The following is a 17,775-nucleotide window of genomic DNA, read 5'->3' as shown; positions in this document are numbered from 1 at the left end:
CAGCTCTTTCGTTTTTTAAATCCCCATTTCATCATTTACTTGTTCTCTAATCCCTCTTTCTCTCTTCACACCAATTGTGCCGTTTGCTGTTCCCTGTCTTTGTTTTTCCACAGAGACTTGGCCATAGCCAGTAATTCCCCTACCCCAGGAATACTGATTGTGTTAATATAAATCATTTGTGGATAACGTATGATTAGCTGACTGCTCAGGCCAGTAGGTCTTGGAATGTGTCCTCCTTCCAAAGCCCTTCTTCCCTCCCACATACGTCTTCATCACTGGATTTCAAAGACAGTTAATGTACAGGAAGAAGGAAGAGCAATTTTTTTCAGCATCTCCTCCTCCCACCAAAGCTCACCCATTGTACCTAATGGGAAAGAAATGAGATAATTAGGATTTTTTTTTTCCTTAGAAAATTTGCAAGATGAAACCCAAGAGACAGAGCATGCCAGATGTTGTGGGGAGCATGACCGCTCAGTCCCTTCGGCCACACATGCTGAAGTCATGAAGTCGGGAAATCTGACTCAGGAGTCACCATCCAGTGTGGGAGCTGACAAAGCACCAAATGGTCTGGGACAACTGGTAACCCAGCCAATCCCTGGAGCACAGGCCTGGTCTGAGGGCACTCTTGGGTAGGGGTCAGCCAGAGGAAGACTGAAGGGTTGAGACTGCTTCAGCCCATTCTGGGAAATCCTGAAAGGTCAGATCAATTCTGGGGTCGGGATAAATTGTGGACTGGGTATCACTGCAGTTGCAAGAGAAATCCCATCTATACTCTCGATTCATCCTGACACCTGGAGTCTACCCTAGGTGAAGGGTACCTTGGCTGCATATGTCTAAGATGAATAAGACAGTATAGCCAATAGGTTTAAATGAGAGAAAGTGAGAAAGCACATACTTCCATCCTTTTCTATAGCTTTCTCTTCATTGAAATTATAGTGTGAGTCAGTCGTTACTTCCTATAAAAATGAACAAAGACGTAAGAGTGAAACAAGGTTTTAAATACAGGCTCTAGTCTCAACTTGTTCCTGACTAAGCTCAATTACAGTTAGTTCCTGCTCTGTACTATGCTGTTGTTCCTGGTCCAAATGGCATATTTACCCCAGTCTGTTATGGATTCAGAAGGCTTGAGCTCTGTGCTTGTTTTCTCCAATCTTGACACAACTTGGCAAAGGAAACAGGATTGTCTTCTTTGGCCCTGCTAATCAGCCCTGGAGACCAGAGCACCCTTTTGGGCTCACATGGACAGACATTCCCCAGACATGGAGCTCTGTAATCAACATTACCCCCTCCCTCCCACCCCCAGAGGCAGCATCCCCCCCACTTGTATGAATGTACATAACAATAATCCAGGCCACTTGTTTTCAATGCAGATTCCAGGCTGCCAGCCCCAAAGGTTTGGGTGGGCCACTGCAGACCACTATGGCATCTTTAGTAAGTTTCCAGGTGAGTCTGACAGAGTTGCTGAGAAATGCCAGCCTGCCTGGGACAGCTGCATCAGGAACTTCTTTTTGCACTGATGCCTCTGCAGGTCTCCTTTGGTTCCCCCACCCAGCAGGTGCAGACATTTGCTAACAGAAGTTCTTTGCTGTATGTCAGAGCATTTTACAACCAGCTTTCTGCAGAACAGAAAAAAACGAGTTCAACTCAAACATAGCCAAACAACTTTTAATGGAGCAAATGATTTCCTCACCAGGTTGTGCTCTGAAGCAGGTCTGAGAAGCTCTGTTCACGCTGGACATTTTTGCAAGTTTACCCAGAGCCTACCTCAGATTCACCCTGCGAGAGGCCTGGCCCGCCAGGTAGAATCTAGTCTCCCAGGACCCTCACACCGGTTTATTTCAGACCTGCGTCCCCAGGGGTGGGTGGGAGCTGGCAGAGGCCTCAGGCCAGCTGGATAGCAGAGCCTCATGCCCAGCTCTGCCTGGTGGCCTTCTGAGCTCGGCAACATGGGTGGTCCTTGAGCTGGCAGAGCACAAGGCTGCAGGAGTTCACAGCCCCCTCTGGGGGACATGACGAATGGCCTCGCTGACAAAATGTGGTCTGCTTTCCATCTCTGAGCCACGAACAGTTTCGTTTTCAAAGCAGGAAAACAAACCACGAGAACCAGACACAACACACGCAGGCCACAAATGATACAGCCATTTTCTCATCTCAAATAAGGGACCTGCAAAGGTAAAAGAAAAACAGCTTTGTTAGAATTCTTTGATGAAAAGCTAATACAGAAAACTCAACCAGAGCTTGTAATGAAGCCTCCTGTGCCCTGGTTGAGATTCCGTCCTCTCTGGTGGGCAGACCTACCTGATACTGGTCCTTTCCAGGGGCTTTCCAGTTGTGTTCCAGGCTGGTGCTCCCCAGGACGCTGTGAGGGGGGTTTGGGCAGACCATGCAGTGCTCTCAGGCCTCCCCCACCAAACAGCTCCATTTCTATCTGGTTCACTAAGACAGTGTCACTAGCCTTTCTTTTGAAGAAAAGATTCTGCAGGTAAAGTACATGTGAAATAGTCTAGAGTACTGTGATTCTAACGGGTGGTTCCACTGAAGAAAGGAAGAGAAAAGAGTTACAAGAAGTGCATTGATTTCTGTGCCCATCCTCTCTCTGATGTTGCCCACCATTTCCCTCTTTAACCCTCTGCTCCTTCCTTTCAGGGCGTGCATGGTAACTTAAGACTGAGTTATTTAGAGCCAGAAAGAACTAGCAAAGAATTATGTCTCTATATATCGTGAATGACAAGAAAAGCATATTCGTTAACCAATATAATAAGTGAGTCCCCTGCCTCAACCTTTCCCAGTTGGCAGACAGGTCTCTGGGATGCCTAGGTCCTATGTGCCACACTAGCTCATGAACAGAGAGTCTGTCCTCTCTATGTTCCTACAGCAACACAGGAAAGACAGAAGATAACTTGGGGTGGCTACCTGGTTAATGATGGTTCACCCTTCCATGCCCACCCCCCACAAATGAGTGCTCCCCGCCGGCCGTGTCTATCATATGTATCCACATATGTATAATAAGTGTGTATAGTGAGTGGCCTTGTTCCACTAGCCATAGCTAACTGAACCAATGTGGACCCATGGATTCTTTCTTTCCACAGTGTGGTGGTTAAGAACATGGAGTGGTGCTACTGCAAGAGGATGGAAGAAGTAGGATGACGGGCATTGTGGGTCGAGAGGACACTAGGAACGCAAGTAGAGAGGCGTGCATGAATAAAGAGTGCATGGTAGGCTGGAGGGAGCACCGAGGAAGGAGGGTGGGGCCCCTTTGTGTCATGTTAGAATATTTGAAATATTCTCTTAGGCAATTGGCAGGCATTAGAGGGTACCTCAAATAAGGACGTGACATGATAATCTCAATATTACAAAGTTAACTCTAGTGGTTCAGTGGAACATGGATAGGAAGTGAGGGTGGTTAGGAGACTCTCTCAAAATGGTTCTTTTGTTCAGTCATTCAAAAATCTTTACTCAGTGTTAAACTATGGTGGTCATTGTGAGAAAGAAGTAGGAGGAGACTCACAACACAGACCCAACAGGACTTGATGACTGCTTTGAAGTGGGCATGAGGGAGGGGCAAGAGTCAAGGATTCCTGAGACCACAAAGGGACTGATGGGGCCATTATTCCAGAGAGGATGAGTAGGAAGAGGAGCGGATAGGGGTGGGGGATTCCGTATACATCCCATCCCTAAGGAACCGGACTATCCTAACATTCAGAAGACTTTGGGGACACTTAACATCAATCCCCACCTTCTACAAGACTAATGAGAAAGTAAGGAAGTTTATGATGATGTGAAACAATCAGCCCATGCTAACAGGGAGGTCATCAAAGAAACAAATTATTTAAAAGGAGTGTGACCCCAATACTAATGGGAAAGCCCTTTCAGGAGTGGTTGTGCCCCCGAATGGTTCATAGCACAACCAAGGACGTGATTGCATCCTGTGCGGGTGGGCTTCTTTGGAGAACTTAGACAAACATTGGGGACCGTGGAAAATTGCTGGCTGAACTTCTTCAGGGGAAGGATACTCAGGGGACTGAGGGAAGAGCAGAAGATCCTATTTTCTGGCAGTTTCCTCCCCGTCTTCACTCCCATTCTTTTAGAACTTTCTTCGGAGGTGGTCTCCTAAGCTTCTGAAATCCACACTTGTTTCTCATACTCCCACCCATACGCTGGCATGCACTGAAATACGGAAAACTCTGTGAGTTATTAGGATATTTTTCTGCATCACCTACTTCCCCATAGAAGTGTTAGAAAGATGGGGAGTAGTACAAAGAGCAGGGCTTTGGTGCCAGACCAACCCAGTGTCAAATTCTCCTTGATGTGATCCTGGGTGAGACACTGAGCTTTTCTGAATCTGAGTTTTTAAAAACTTCATAGGGCTACTTCCATATGGGCAGTGATGTCTATAAAATCTCTAGTGCTTAGTAGGCATTTGATCAATATTAGAACGAAATTCATACTATGTGACTCTATGCTGTGAAAGTTTCCTTGTTTCATTGTTCATCATAATGAATAATGGTCCCAGCATGTCCTCCAACAGGTAAAATCTCTAGAAACAAAACTTTAGCAAATATCAGTGTGGAATTTATTCATGTTTTATTTAATTACTTGGGGCATTTAATGAAAGAATGAATTATTAAGTGAGAACATTGATTGTTCCCTGTGTATGGCAAGAAGATCTCCTGTGTATGCTTAAAATAGCCCCATAAAATGTAGAGCAGGCGATAGTAAATTAAAGAAAGGAAGGAAAATGGAACGAAGACTGAAAACACAGTTTGGCCTGTAAGTCTGTCTAAAATGACAGCCACACCCCAATCATTCCCCATCACCCATACCCAGGACTCCTGGCTCTCTGGCATGGAGGGGAGTCCAGACACAAAAGAGAATTAAATGCTGCTGCCAAAGGTTGATGATGTGTGGCTGCTGGGTTCATGATCGGAAGAAGGCAATCTCTCTTGGTGTCTGTGACCCTCCAGACCCTCTACCTTTCTTTACCCCATTCTCGCCCCTGGAAGTCTTGGTCTTTGGCTTCTCATGTCGGTTTCTCCAATGGGAAACCTTTGCAGGAAATGGGAGGGAGGGAAGCGAGAGGGTCTGAGGTATTTATCCCCCAGTTCCCTCAACTGAGATCATTGTTCCTTTCCCATGGGGTCTCTCCTTATGACACTTTCCTTCCAGGTTCTAGAAGTTAAGTTCCAGGTCCCCTTCCCTCACCCCTTTGGGCCTAGAGGTGGTGACAGCTCCCTTGTTTTTAGACCTACAGTATTGCACTGTCCCTTGTGTGGTACATTTTGTCCACACTTTGTAAAAAGTTTTTGAATTAAACCTTTCTTGGGTGTATCATCTGTTTCTTGCTGGGCCCTTTATTGGAACAGTTAGCAGTGATACAAGCGAAATCTCCTGGTACTTAAGACTGAAATGTCTGGAAGAAAGGAGGCAAAAGGCGAAAGCAGAAAATCAGAAAGGAGAAGAGAGGGGATGAGGGCAATGAAAAGTGTCATTGGAAGACAGAGGAGTAGAGCGGGCAAGATACAAATTGGGGTAACACCAACAGAGTGGGTACATGATGCCTGGGGCAAAGAGAAGAAACACCAACCTAGCAGTCTGGACCATCCATCACGCTTAGACTCCCCAGCCGTTGAGAACATCCCAAGGGTCAAAGTTAAGCCACACAAGCTGGTGTGTACAAGTGAGTTGTAGCGCTTAGTGCAAGGCTCAGCGACCTCTGAATGCTTCACTATGTAAGACACAGTCTACGAGTTGATGGTTACAGTTTATATGAGATAGCATCTCAGAGATAAAGCTAAATTATATTCCATATATTCCAAAAGGGGAAGCAATATTTGTTTAGGGCCTACTCTTTCCCAGAACAGGTGTATTTTAATTCTCATAGCAGCTGAAAGTAGAATAGCATTATCCTCATTTTATAGGTGAGGAAGTATTATATATTCAGTAAAAGTAAGTGACCTGCCTGAAGTTACATGAAACAAAAAGTTACTTAAAAGCTAGTGTGTTTCAGAGGTAGGAGATGAACACAGCTTTTCTGATTTCGCTGAACAACCACACTATCTCAGAAAAGGATGAATCATTATCCAGAATGACCCATGAACATTTCCAGTAGTAGAGGCATGACTACACCCTTCTATAATACATTCTCTTGGTTTTTCTAGGGCAAACCTTGCTAAGACTGCATCATATGTAAGGTGCATCATTTACAATGAGATTCATAGATGCAAGTAAGTAGATGTCTCTTAGTGGCCCTGATCTATGTTATCTGCGATAAACCAGAAGAAGGACAATATTGAGCCTCAAATGGGGGGAGGTAGAGAGAGGGAGAGAAAGAGAGAGAGGAAGAAAAAGTTTACATTTTGCCATCTTTTGCACCCCATGCATTGTTTCCAGATGGTCAGCCCTCTGTTGGTATCAGTCAGTGCACACGATGAAATGTTCAATGGGGCTAACAGTTGGAAATGCCTACTGTGAGAAACGAGGACAAGGAAAGTGTGAGCTTTTAAGGGAAAGAGACACGGAAACAATCAGCCTAGCCTTTCTAACCAGGTGTTTGGTTCAGTGCAATCCAACAGTTAAGAGCACACACAGCACAGTCCAACCAAAGCAGAGCTTGTCTGTCTTTTAGCTGTGTGACTTTGGGCGGGTTAATCAACATCTCTGAGCCTTTCCTCCCTAATTCATAAAATGGGGCTAATATTATTACCCTAACTGACAGGGGCATTTTGAAGATTAAATCAAATTCAAGCATAATACACGGCTTGAAAGGTAGTGGGTCATTGTTACGGTCAACATTGTCATCGTCACCGAGGACTTCACAGCCGGGTTGGAAGGATATGATAATAAGAGCAGCTATTTAGAAAAATATGTTCCTTCTGAACAGCATTTCTCAAAAGGAGAACAAGAAAGCTGGCTTTATTCCACACTCTTGGGGGTTAGGGCAGGCCACCTAATTTCCCAGAGCCTCAATTTTGGCGTATGTCAAATGGGGCTAAGAGTGTGTCAGGCAGCTTCCCAGAATACTGTGCTAATGACCTAGATGAGCTGAACCCTAGTGCCTTAGAACATGGAGTTACCAGGTAGGGAGAGTGCTCCTAACTTGTAACACCACCAGCAAAGGTTTTGCCACCTCTGATTGCTGTCTCAAAGGCGTGCATTCCAGTACCAACATTTTCAAGAGCCTTTTCAGTTTCCAAAAGCCATTTCTTGATTCATTGCCCTTTATAATATCCTCCCTTGGAAGAAATAGACTTGGCATGTGTTAGCCAGAGAAGGTGTGTGAATTGGGGTTGGGGGAGCAATAATGGTACAGAGTGCTGTGCTCGCAGGTAGGCGTGTTATGTTTCCAGAGAAAACTGCGTCTGCTCTGAGAATCCTCAGGTCCAAGTACTGGGGCAGGCAGGGCTCATTATGTAGCTCTGACATGGGATTGCCACGAAGGATACAGCAATCAGCCCTTATTTGGGGAACGCTTTCATTTAGGGAAGGCTTTTATTTTAGGAATTTCTCTTAAAACAGAAAAGCTCATCAATATTAAATCCAGTTGATTCAACAGTGAATGGCTGTTATATGTTAAGACCCTGGGTTTGGAAGCCCCATCTCTTTAAGGCTTATTTAAACTTCAATTTCTTGCTTGGTTCTTGCTAGATTTAATAAAACAAAGCCCCACCAGGCTTTTGGCCACCCTTAGATGGGTTAACATCCAAGTTCCTCCTAGCAGCAGGTGCATATGCCCGTGGGAAAGTACCCTGTTCTCCTAAGTTTCATTTTCAGAACAAAGAGGAGAAGGGGCAGAGGAATCCCCAGCCAAGAAGTATGGACGGCAAAAGCCGTTGCACGGAACTCTGGGAAGGCTCTGGCGAGCAGGTGGGCCGCACATGCAAGGTTGAAGATGTGGTGGGTGAAGCAGCTGAAGGGCAAAATGAATGTGATTGGACTTGAGCATACATCAGCCTGTGCTGATCTCGCATTGCAGACTAATGTCTAAGCATTTCTGATATTGTCCTGCTCATACGAAAAAGATCTCAGGCTTCCCTGGCGATGTCTTCTGCAACAAGTGTCTGAGAAGCAGGTATTGGAGGGAACCGTTTGCCTGAGGTGCACGGAGAGGTCAATGACACAGCATATCCAAACGCCCAGGTGCCTGTATTCATGGGCTTCGGATGGGAGGTTACAGCCCGCTCTGGCTGAGCAATGGGATGGCATCCTTAATAAAGACAGATGGTACTACCAAGGTATTAATAAGTATGATGGTGAAAAGAAAGGACTCACATAGATGTTCTTCTGCAAGCATTAGGAAACTCAGAGCAGACATAAGACAAGTTAGTGGGGTTTTGGCCCAATATGACGATGGAAAGAAAGAATGATTATAAAAACACCTACCCACCCTTTTTGTGGCCATTACTTGGATATGGAAAAGGCAACTCACAACCAACTAGAGACTCTGAGAAACCGACGCTGTAGGGAGATAGCTTTCGGGTCAAAACAATCTCACTAATCCATGCTTTGCAAAACATCAACAAGTACATGTAATACTAGCAAAACCTGAGCTTTCCATAAATCAGAAAACAATGGAGGCATTGTCTGAACTCGCCAAACGGCCCTTTGCTCCCACAATGCAGAACATTCTAGTCTGGGCGCAGCCAAAACTCAGCCCAATCTTATCGAACTAAATTGATGTATGAGAGGAAAACCTAAAAAGGGAAGCAGCGAAATAATGATATTAATTCTAATAATGCATTGACTAGTGTTCATATAAATCACTCTCCCCACTCAGATTGATTTCATAAGAGTAAGAACTCCATGAATAAGCCCATCTACAGCCGCTCAGGGCCTCCTCTTGCAAACAGAGTTCAGGAAAAAGGGTGGGGGTATGCTGAAGGGTCAAGGAATTTTGCCTGAGAAAGGCCTGTGGGCTCAGCCCCAGAGGTAGCGAGGTAATTGGCCACACACACAAATGTTGCTGCATCCGAACATTTTTGGCAACTCATGAAAGTCTCGTTCCTAGAGGCCACTTGAGTGTCCAAATAAAAGGGGATTTTTGTTAGTGAAAAACTGGAAAGAATAACCCATCCTAGGATCAGGCGAAGAGGGCCTGGCCTGTTAAAATGTAACACTGGGCTGGCCAGAGTTTGAAGTGTTGCTGGCAAGGATTTGGAGCAGCCACGAGGAGAGCCAAGCGTTGCTCACAAGGGAAGCCCCTCTGCTGATGACGGGAACTTTCCACGGTCCAAAGAGCCTGCATGACCCGTCTCAAGGGCAAGAGCGCCTGTGGGGCAGGAATTGTCTACCCAGAGCCGAGTGAATAGAGGGCCTGGGGTTGTTGTTGCCTCCCGTTGTCCCCCAAACTCCCCTCCCGATTCCTTACCCCACCCACCAGGCTGTGATTCCAGGCAAGTGAGATTCTGTGGCTGACCTTGGGGGCCTGCGTTTGCATGTGGCCTGGGAACAGCAATTGCTCTCCGTGTGCTTGCAGGGTGTTGACAGCTGCGGGCTGAGGGAGCTGGGGGAGGGAGAGAAGCAGAGAAAGCCATGCTGCAGAAATAAGGCCACAGAGGCCTTCTCTTATCACGAAGGGGCCCCCAGCTGAAGAAAGTTCTACTGCTGCTTGCTTCACAAAGGAAATACCTTCGCCTACTGCAGGCCAATCCCAGCCTTTTTGTGAAGTAGAGGCTCCGAGGCTCGGCGTCTATGGTTGCCAGATAAAATACAGGTTGCCCCGTTAAATTAGAATTTCAGATAAAGGTTGGATAATATGTAAGTACAAGTATGTTCCAAATATTGTACGGGACATAATTCTGCCGAAAGAATTAGTCGTTGCTTATCTGAAATTCAAATTTCACTGGGCATCTGCTTTTTTTTATTTGTGGCGTCAGGCAGAATTCTTGGACGCCCCTCAGTGACCCTTGCCTTTGTATAATCTCCTCTCCTGGAGTGAGGGTGAAACCTGTGATTATGATGGGACATCAGTCCCGTGATTATGTTACATTTCATAGCAAAAGCGAGTTTTGCAAATGTAGTTAAGGTCAACAATCAGTAGACTCTGAGTCAGTCAAAACGGAGATTATGTAGGTGGGTTTGAACTAACCACACGAGCCCTTTGAAATCTGGGTCTAGAGGCCAGAAACAGAAGTCTGAGATTTGAAGCCACAGAGAATTCTTCTGCTGGCCTTGAAGGAGAAAACTGCTGTATTGTAGAGAAGGCCACTTGGCAGGGGATGGTGGTCAGCCTTCAGGAGCTAAGGAGAGCCCCAGTTAACAGCTAGCAAGAAAACATGGAACTTGGTCCTACACTGCAATGAACTGGAATCTGCTAACAGCTAGAAAAGCTCGGAGGAGGACCCTGAGCCTCAGGAGAGATGGCAGCCTGGCCGACACCCTGATGTTAGCTGTGTGAGACTCTGAGCAGAGACTCCATCCATACTGTGCCAAGACTCCTGACCCCTGCAAACTATGAGCGGAAAATGGATGTTGTTTTAAGTTGCGAATTTTGGGATGATATGATAGGCAGCAATAGTGAACTAATACATTTGCTAGATATGTAGCCTATGGTCTCCAAGACACACTTACAGGGTTTCCTGATATAGGCAACAAAGACAGAAGAGGAAATGAAGGGCAAGGGAGACCCAGATATACTGGACATCTTCTTGTTGGCAACCACAGCAAAAACGGCAGGGGAAGAAGGCAGACCATGCCAGCGTCTGCTCTGTTGCCTGTGTCCTGGGAGGCATGGGTGACCCGGCTTCCGGACCACAGGCCCCACCATTTCGCTTCACAGGGAGATACACACACACTCCCGTATGTATCTTCCTTCCCAGGGAGGAGCGTGGGGGATAAGTGTGGCACTTTTCTCAGATAAAGATGCAGTTGCTAGTTCTGCAAGTAAACATGTGGTATCATCCAGAGCCCATTACTGGTCGTAAACTGAAGAAACACATGCACTCCATGAAAAGATAAACGTTTGTGTGTGTGTGTGTGTGTGTATGTGTTGGGAGGTCGGTGTGAATATAAACAAAGAACCGGAGGCCTTGCCAGTCTAGAACTTCCCTGGGCATCCATTCAGCTTGCATTTAGATCATGTGAGCGAGTCCTAAGAGTCTAAAAGAAACTCGGGTGTACCTTTTGAAAGGGTCAGAAGACCAGGTTTTGTATTTCAATTCTCCAAATGTTCTTTTGCGTATGGATTCCCCTAAATTCTCTTTCCAACAGCTTCTTCTGTTGCTCTGGCCTCATGTTGCCCTTGAAAGTGGCCAGAGGAAACTCTTAGGTGTCAGCCAGTCAGCATGGAGAGATTCTCTTTCATCCCCTGAGTGTCTGGAGATGCGAGTTTAATGAGAGGCGTCGACCTTTGAATTATACAAATGGACCTCTTTAGCAATCACTTCCCTCCCCAGTCCATACCCACCCTCAGCTTTTAATCTTCTCAATTATATTTCCTTTTCATTGATTACTACTTTGCTAACTTTCAGATTGAGCAAGCAGTAAAACCTCAGCCGCACAGGTAATGTAATTGCTTTTTGAGCCTGACGCCTGCATCTTACCTCCTGAGGCGGCCCTCAGACCTCCCTCCCACCCTAGCGGGTCTTGGCAAGTCCATCGGCCTTCAATTGATTTTGCAAGATGGCCCCTTCCATCCAAAGATCTGTGCCGTACTGGTTAGGAAGATGGAGTTTTAGTTCTGAGCTTTAAGTAGCAAAGATAAGGAGGGGTGGGGGGGAAGGGGGGGGGAGTTGGCCTGCTGCTGGAGTGTGGGAAGGGCACTCACAGAGGCTGACTGTATCCAGCTAGGCCTGGGAGTGAGCAGGTGATATGCCTGGGAGCAGGGAGCTCTGAGTTCTGTTCCCACCTCTGCTCTGACTTTCTGAGTGACCTTCGTTGAACCACTTAACTTTCTGTGCTTTCTTCTTGGTGCCATCTGTAAGGGGGAGACAATAACACTTGTCTGTGAAAATACTTTGAGGGGTGCTGGCATAAAAGATGCAATGTAAAAGCACGTGATGGACAATGTTCCCCATAAAGAGCCCCTTGTTTGCATCTGCAAGAGGCCCTATTTGAGGGCTAAGAAGAAAAATGGAGAAATTTCCTTGATATTGGGGCCAGGCGGAGGACGTGGCTTGGGACCAGTTAGAAATCCCTTCCGTGGCTGGGGGCTCCTGAGCTGCTGTCTGGAGGGGAGCTCAGCGAGGTGCATGCCGGGACCTGGCCGGCAGAACAAACAGATCCGAGGTCTCTGTACCAAGAAGGACCCAGTGCCATATCAGGATTAGTCAAGGGACCTGAGGAGCAGCAAGGGCGGTGGGGGCTGTCTCCCTGTGATTTACGGGCATGGATGGCATTGACGTGGGGACCCAAAGGGGGAGTGGAGAGTCAGAGAACTTTGGGGACATTTTCAGAACTGGAGGTCGTTCAGAGGAAATTACTCAATAAAAACCAGGTTTCTCTAACTGAATAGATCAATTTACAGCTCATAAGGTGGAAAAAGTCTGAGACTTCAAGATTCTGGCTGGGAGGGTCTCCTAAGGTTTCCTCCCTTGGCAGAGCGGCTGTGGCTTTGGCTCTCTCACACCGGGCACCCCTTCTGCAGCTTTCAGGGCCAGCATTTTTCTCTAGTCTTGCTTCTCTCTTTCTGTGCTATTTAATTTTTGCTGGTTAAGATTCTGCACCTCCTTTTTCTTCCTCTTACAAGCCTCCCACTTTCAACTTTCACCTCCCTACAGTCCTATTAGAGAAGCCCTTATCATTTTTGTTTTCCTGATGATACACATTCTTTTTCTATGATTCCCGCTCGCAGCTGCTTCCCCCTCCCCACTGCTAATCTCACTGCCTCTCTTCTCTCTGTTTTTCCTTTAGGTCCCCAAAGCTTCTGCCTTTCTCCTCCAGCTGCCTGTGGTCTGTTTTTTGTTTTTTTTGTTTTTTTTTCCTGCACACCTCTCAACCTCTCTATTTTCCCTTCTCTGCCTTTTATTTTCCTAGCCCTTCTCTTTGGTTGCTCTCTTGGCCTTTCTCAGTTGCTACTGCTATAATTCATCATGAGCATCCAGTAACACCATCACCTATTGACTGGGCTTCTTTAAGTTTTGCACTGATGCAACCAAGTTCTGAGGAAGGCAAGATCATAAGAAGATGGACAGGGCCCAGATGGAGTTGTATTAGCATTCCATAAGCCATGCATCCATCCATCCATCCATCCATCCATCCATCCATCCATGCCTTCATTTAACCATTCATTGATTTATTCATTCAACATTCATTGAAATGTACTATACGCTCAGTGTATGTACACTGAGCTAGGCACTTGAGAGAGAATGGTGATCCAGTATAGGCATGGATCTTGACTTCACCTAGGACTAAGGAGAGGTATATGGTACCAAGAGACCATCTTGTCGGGATTTGACCTCCTTAGGAATGGAGAATTAGGCTGAGATCTGAAGGCTGAGAGGGAAGAACGTGCAGGCAGTGGGAACAGCTTTTGGGAAAGACTGCTCTTCCTCATTCCTACCAAATCTTCTCCCATTTGCTGGCCAAGGACTTTGGTTCTTCTAGCAGATGTCAAGGCTGCTAGGCCAGAGTTCAACTGCAACAGATCCTATGCCCTGATAACAGTGACTTAAATCTATTCAGACTAAGTAGTAAATAATGGACGTCAGTCCTTTCCTGGAAATAGCCTTTATAGGTAGAAGGGGCATTTAACACCTGAAGGTGGGAGATTTGGGGAAGAGGGTCATCCCTGGCATGTGTATGTGTCTCTAGGATGACGTGCTCACTCTACATGGTGCTGGAGTAGACTCTGAAGTCTCGGAGGGAAGAGCACATGCTTCCTCCCCAGCCTGTTCTTCCAGGGGCCAGTTGGCTGGCCAGATAAGCTGTTCCTTCCTCCTTCAAAGCCTCAGTGCTTCCATAAACTTGGGAGATCAGGCAGTTCTAGAAGCCCAGAACCTCTCTCCTCCTTTTCACTGGCACTGGTCACAGATTCAAAGCGGCCATTGGATTTCATGGCTTGATGGCCTTGTAATTGTTATTGGAACTCACCTTGGATGGATTTATGGTAATGAACTCACCTAATAGCAAACCTGTCACGGGCCTCTTTGCAGACAGGATCTTTCCTGAGTGAAGATATTAGAAAACCATTCTGGAAAGGAAAAGCAACACTGACTGGTGACTTCAAGTTTAGGAAAAACACCACTGTTTGGGTTTTTTTGTTGGCCTCTAACTTTAAACACTTTATTGGCCAGTTGCTAACCAACATGGTTTTTGGCCAGGGACCTGTTTATGTTGGCACCAAATGTATGTATCACAAGCAGTTTGTGTGTTTCTGGGCATGTGTGTATGTGTGTATGAGTCTGTATATGTTATAAACTCCAAAACTTTTGAACACAAGGTTTTGTACTCTTTTTGCAGATTCTTCTGGCCAAGAAAACAAGCAACTGGCAGTCAGGGCATCTATGTGCATTAATGACTTGTTTTCAGGCCACCCCACCCCATCACAGCCACACTCTGACTGAGCCCAACCTGGCACTGTCTGGGCTCCTGTCCTACTGAGTTATGAATGAGTGAGGTGGTCCCTGCCCAGTGAAAGGGGCTCTGGGGACAGTGGGTGCTTTCTGTGTCACCTTGGGCTGTAGGACGAGAAGGTGAATCATCAGAAATGCTTGAGACAAGGAATCCTAATAACTGGGGCTAGAAAGTCTCCATGTTCTTGTGGCTTGGCATTAAGCAAACAATTGTTTTTTGTTCTCTCCTCAAATTATTTGTTGAAACAAAAGGCAACTGTCCTGGGGAGACAAGTACATTTTTTTCCAGGGTTTGCCCCTTTCTGCACCCCTTCTCACAGCATGCTTTCTGACTCTGTGCGTTTCCACAGCTCAGTATCAGGTTTCCAGTGACAGAAAGGCAGGGTTTGCTGCTGTGGAATGTGCAAGCCACCTCTGCCTCTCTCAGGCCTCCTGACCCAGTGCAACATTGGAGCTAAAGGCAAATTTCACAGGATGGCACTTTCCCTCTCCAAAATCCCACAGGGTTTCCCAAACCTGTAAGTCATGGCTCTAGAAACATCCCCTCAGGGACCGAAAGTTTGGATAACCAGTGAATCCTAGAGCACAGACAGTTGTTTTCCCTCAAGCTACCATGTCTTTAGAAACTTTAGAAGTTGGATCTTCTGCCTAACAAAGCGTTGTTATTTAATTTTAAGACGTACGCTAGAAAAGATGTGGCTTATCAATTTGTATCTCATTAGAATATGGCAAAATATGCCAGACAGTATAACTAAATGATAGAGAATTTAATCTTCCTCTGAGGCTTTTTGGGATTAGGCAGTGTACTTATCTACCCCATACACTCATGTTTCTCCTTCAAGACTTGGGGCAAATGTCACCTTCCTGGTGGGGACTTCCCGTACCACCTGACCCAGAGCTGCCCCCACTCACCCCTGCAGGGCTGCCCCCACTCACCCCTGCAGGGCTGCCTCATCTGTGCTCCCGAAACTCTTCCAGCAGTGTAACGTCGCAACATTTGCATTTTTTGTTTAGAAATAATTTCAGACTTACAGAAAAGGTGCAAAAAGAGGCTAAAGAATTTCTGTATACCAGTGTCTCTCAACCTTTTTCTCATGAGTGCCCCCTCCAAGAGCCCTTGTTAGACATTTTTTCCCTAATTGCCTTCTCCCATGACATTTTAATACCACAGATATACTGTATATCTGCTTATAGACTACATATATAGCTGAGCTTTACATGGAAAAAAAGCAAGATGTTTTTGCCCCCCAAAACAATTTTCTTCCTTTGAGTGAAATATTGCCTCATAGAGAAAGAATGCTACATATCCTTTACGCAGATTCCCCTAATGTTAACATTTTTCCGTATTACGTACACACAAACATACACATTTATTTACACATATACACATATATATGTATATACACATACATGTCTATAACATATGTATGTATATATATATATATTTTTTTTTCTGAACTGTTCGAGAGTAAGTTGCAGACATTATGTCCCTTTACCTCTAAAGATTCTAGAAAATATTTCTTATAAACAAAGACTTTCTCTATTCATTTTAACAAAAGAAAAATTTTAAAAGATTTCCGTAACTTCAACACGGCTGTTAAGTTTCTCAAGATCAGGAACTTGTGTCTTAAACATGTTTGGTGACTGAGCACCAGCCGTAATACCTGGCATGTAGAAGGAGCTATTATAAAATATCTCATTAGAACATAGCATATGCCATGCATTTCTATATAATTTATATATAACAGATATTATGGTAAAATAAAATAGTTTATTTTAATAGAAATATACAACACAAAATGTTACACGTAATAATACTAAACTACATTTTTATTTATAAATAAATGGAAATCAGGGTCTGCAGTATCAACTTCAGTCACAACGTATTCTGTAATTCAGAAGCTGGTAGAAATTGGGCTGGCAATTTACAGACTTTGGAAGTTGCTTCAAAACCAGTAAATAAGAAAACAGGACTTACCTGATGTCCCTTTCACAGCACAAGAACGATTCTGGTAAGTAGAGCGTGCTGTTTGCCATTCCAGTCTCAGTGTTTATGCTGCTCTTTGGGAGGCAGTGTAATCCAGTAATGCAAACACTTTCTTGTCTCCTTACACTCACTCACAAATATTCATTGGCAGCTTTCTATTTGACAAGTAAAGATTGGGGGCTCCTGAATTTTACTTCGTATTTTCTATGAGTTTAACAAAATAGGTATGAACCAGTATTTGCCTTGATTTTCTCGATTGCAAAATGAATATCAACCTATTGTGCCCTGTGCTGCTTCCTAAGTCAGTGGTTAGTATGGTCCTGGGTATGTTGGGGACAGATTTTTCATGGATTCTGGAATGAACAGATGTAGTACAAAATTCCAGGACTTCTTCTAGGAATATGGCATTATGAGTAGGAATAGAGTCATTCTCTGTATGAATACCTAACCTACAAAACATGCACATGATGTATAAAACATGTAAAATGTGTATATTTCAGGTTAATTGACTTTATATAAATTATTTTGCTAAATTGAATTTTACCGATAATGACACAATTCTATTTGACAGTCCTAAGCATAAATGGAGAAAAAAAAAATTCTTAGTACATGCTAGTCTGACCACTATTTAAACATTGTCTTGATCTTTTGGAGGATTGCCAAACCCCATTGTATCCTGGAGACTCTTCCACTTCATGCAGACTTTGTAGGCAGCTCCCTCTCCAGGTTATCCCAAATCCAATGGAACAGTCCCCTAACTTGGGGGATAAGTTTGCGGGGGGCTGAGAAGAGGCCTGGGAGTCTCAGTGGGTGTAGAGAGAGAGTGTGTCAAATACTATTTTTATTTAAATCACAATGTTCATAATTTATATTTCCACATTTTGTGCCTTTCATTTCCTCTACAAACAAATGGCCAGGAGAAGCTATCCACATCTCCCAAACTCTGAGACAAGACATCCATGAACAAATCACTGTGAGGGCTGAAACAAGTTATGGCAGATGACCCCACGTCACTAAATCCTGAGCTGGGAGGGATCACAGGGGAAATGACATTTTATCGTGTAAGTCTGTAGACAGAATAAAGTTCCTCGGAATGGAAGTGACTTGGTTAAGGTCCCACAACAAGTTACTGCAGAGCTAAGACCAAAATCGAGGTTTGGCCCCTAGTCTGGGCAATAGGATACGTTTTCTTTTTTTAAGTGCCTTAATTGGAAAATTGGAAGAATAATGGTTGAGAATATGTTTTGTTTCCACTTCTTCAAAAGAAATCGCCTGCATAAA

General features: G+C 45.0%; 1 long non-coding RNA gene across 3 annotated transcripts; it reads right to left on the bottom strand.

Annotated features, from left to right (window-relative positions):
* Positions 1-1,352: 1,352 nt before the first annotated feature.
* On the bottom strand, positions 1,353-16,961 carry LOC117031484 (uncharacterized). Of its 3 annotated transcripts, none has more exons than XR_004424579.1 (6): positions 16,486-16,961; positions 14,055-14,125; positions 11,116-11,342; positions 9,365-9,499; positions 2,299-2,535; positions 1,353-2,164 (listed from the first exon to the last, which is right to left on the bottom strand). It is a non-coding gene; the product is annotated as an uncharacterized LOC117031484 (long non-coding RNA). The 3 variants fall into 3 exon arrangements; XR_004424578.1 differs by having other exon boundaries at positions 9,413-9,499; positions 16,486-16,957; XR_004424577.1 differs by lacking the exon at positions 9,365-9,499 and having other exon boundaries at positions 16,486-16,948.
* Positions 16,962-17,775: the final 814 nt, after the last annotated feature.

This window comes from Rhinolophus ferrumequinum, chromosome 12, assembly GCF_004115265.2.
Source record: "Rhinolophus ferrumequinum isolate MPI-CBG mRhiFer1 chromosome 12, mRhiFer1_v1.p, whole genome shotgun sequence".
NCBI classification, from domain to species: Eukaryota; Metazoa; Chordata; class Mammalia; order Chiroptera; family Rhinolophidae; genus Rhinolophus; species Rhinolophus ferrumequinum.
Note: the sequence above shows the minus strand (reverse complement) of the source record. Positions and strands in the feature narration are given on the sequence as shown.